Consider the following 3,191-nt stretch of genomic DNA (forward strand, 5'->3'; position numbering starts at 1 on the left):
ATGTCTAATAAAATGATATTTTCTATCGATATGTCGAGATCTACCATGATCCCTTGGTTCCTTGGTCAAGGCAACCACTCCTTCATTATCACAGAAAATTTCCATAGGCTCCTTTATGGCAGGCACAACTCCAAGATCACCAATGAAGTTCTTTAACCATATCACCTCCTTTGACGCTTCGCTCGCTGCAATGTACTCTGATTCGCACGTTGAATCAACTACAATTTCCTGCTTGGAACTTTTCCAAGTCACTGCTCCACCATTTAGAGTAAAGACCCAGCCCGACTGCGAATGGAAGTTGTCTCTGTCGGTTTGGAAGCTGGCGTTACTATACCCTCGTACCTTTAAGTTATCACTTCCTCCAAGGACTAAGAACCATTCCTTCGTCCTCCGAAGGTACTTAAGTATATTCTTGACAGCAATCCAATGAGCTTTGCCTGGATTCCCTTAATATCTACTGACCATGCTCAAAGCAAAGGCCACATCAGGGCGAGTACAAGTCATAGCATACATGATTGAGCCAACTGCGGAAGCGTAAGGTACTCGGCTCATCTCTGCTATTTCGGATTTGGTACTCGGACTTTGAGTCTTACTCAACTTGGCATTACTCTATATCGGTAGTTCTCCCTTCTTCGAGTTTTCCATACTAAAATGTTTTAGTACCTTTTCCAAGTAAGTATTCTGACTAATTCCTATTAGTCTCTTACTTCGTTCTCTCACTATCCTTATTCCCAAAATATAGGAAGCCTCTCCGAGGTCCTTCATAGTGAAGCACTTCCCAAGCCTGGACTTAACCTCCTGTAGAGTCGGGATGCCGCTTCCTATGAGCAATATGTCATTGACATACAAAACGAGGAAGCTAACTATACTCCCACTGGACTTCACATATACACATGATTAATCTTCGCTTCGTACAAATCCAAACTCTTTGACTTTCTCATCAAAGCAAAGATTCCATCTGCGAGATGCTTGCTTAAGCCCATAAATGGACTTCTCAAGCTTGCACTGTAGCACCTGGTTTCCGGTATGTGAATTTTATTTGAGCATTGCCCTAATTTAGCCTTGGACACGGCGAGTCATAAGGTCCGACTCGCCGAGTAGGGACGAGACTCAGGACACGTTTAAGTGGGCGACTCGGCGAGTCCATATCCTGGACTCGGCGAGTCACCGCTGCTGGATGAAACCCTAAGTTTCAAGGGTTTGCACCCTATTTAAACCCTCATTCCGCCCAAACTCGTCCCCATTCACCCCCAGAACCCCCCCAACATCGTTTTCCCTTGTTTCCTTGAGAGATTGAAGTGTTCTTGGTGTATTCTTGAAGGTTTTGAGGAGAAAGAGGAGTAGATCAAGAAGAAGAGAAGGAGATCAGCCATCTTTGTGTCATTTCAACATTTTCCTTGAGGTATATCTCGTTTTTCCCCTGTTTCTATGCTTAGGATTTCATTTGGGACACCCTTGAGCAATTCTTCAAGCTTGTTTGTGCTTATTGTCTCGTAATAAGTGGATTAACCTTTAGATCTAGGCAAGATTAAGCTCCAGGAGCTCAGATCTGTTAGCTTTATGGCCCCATGTGGCTTGTTCATCCTAGATCTACCCTTTTGAGGCATTTTGCACCCTAAAATCCACATTAGTGAATATCCACACGTAAAGTTGGAAACTTTACGTGTGATTTGTGTCCTAGAAGCCCAGATCTATGAATGGCATGGACTGAAATCGAGTAAATCTGTGTATTTGGTGGATGCATGGCGACGACTCGGCGAGTCGTATAGGTGACTCGGCGAGTCTGGTCGCGAGTCACCGATTTGGTCCCTTCATGATGTGTCGAGTCGAGCCGTGAGTCACAGGGGGTGACTCGGTGAGTTGGAAGCTGAACTCACCCATGTTAGGACTCGGCGAGTCAATGCCCTGACTCGGCGAGTCCAAGGCAATCTTCATAGATCAAGAACAGACTCGGCGAGTTGTTCATACAACTCGGCGAGTCTTAGCATAAAATGTTCTTCGGATGAAGATGAACTCGACGAGTTGTTCATACAACTCGGCGAGTAGGATGAAGGAGTTGAATGACGGTTAAAAGGTGAAATCGTCGAGTCATAGCCCGACTCGACGAGTAGAACCAGGGACCCAGGACAATGGTTTGCTAGGGACTCGGCGAGTGGAGATCCACTCGGCGAGTCGGGTCAACTGAAAGTTGACTCTAGCATTGGCTTAGAGCTAGACCGGGGATAAAATGGTCATTTTATCTAAAGGACAGTTAGCAGTGTCTAATTGAGTATGTTGTGGGAATTGCAGCCGGAGGACTCCCGGAGCGGCAGCAGCCAGTTAGTTCCCGATCAGTTCAGCAGCTACTTTGAGGTGAGTTACCTTCCAGTAGTGGTGGGTCTAAGGCCACACTGCCGGCCCACCAGTAGGAGATGTATGATAGATGATTGTCTTTGTGATATCATCTAGGTTTGCTATTACCTGTTATGTTACATGCTATCATGATACGTTATATGCAATAGTAGTAGAGTACGGTCGTTAGGACCGCTGGGTAGTCAGACACCCCAGAATTATCTGACTGTATGTGATGGTATGCTTGTATGTTGATCTATTATGATATGCGATAGAGGTAGCGGGAGGGGACCAGTCCCCGAGGATCGGTTGTTAGGACCGATGGGTAGTCAGCACCCCAGAATGGCTGGACACGGGTAAGACGGCACCCCAGAATGGCCGTATGGGTAGGTCGGCACCCCAGAACGGCCGTACCGGGTAGTCAAGCACCCCAGAATAGCCTGGCAGTACGGATGTTATGTGTTTGTATGGTATGTGGTACGTTGGGGGAACTCACTAAGCTTTGTGCTTACGTTTACAGTTTTGTTTTCAGGTACCTCTGCACCGAAGGGGAAGGAGCCGGTGCGGTAGCGGCACGTCATACACACACTCTTCGGTTTCCGCATTTACGAGAATTACTGGGATTGTACTCTGATATTTTGATGGAATGTATGGTTTGACCTTTTAGAACATGGTTGCGACGTGTTATGGTGTGATCAAACAATGTTTTTTATTTATTAATGTTTTCTAAAGTAATATTCTAAAATGAAATTTTCGGACGTAAAAATTGGGTCGTTACATGCACACTCTATCGGGATGCTTCATATCGATAAAACCCTCTGGCTGAGCCATGTAAACATCCTCAACCAACTTCTCATTAA

The sequence above is a fragment of the Lactuca saligna genome, chromosome 5 (assembly GCF_052625555.1).
Source record: "Lactuca saligna cultivar CGN05327 chromosome 5, ASM5262555v1, whole genome shotgun sequence".
In the NCBI taxonomy this organism is placed as follows: Eukaryota; Viridiplantae; Streptophyta; class Magnoliopsida; order Asterales; family Asteraceae; genus Lactuca; species Lactuca saligna.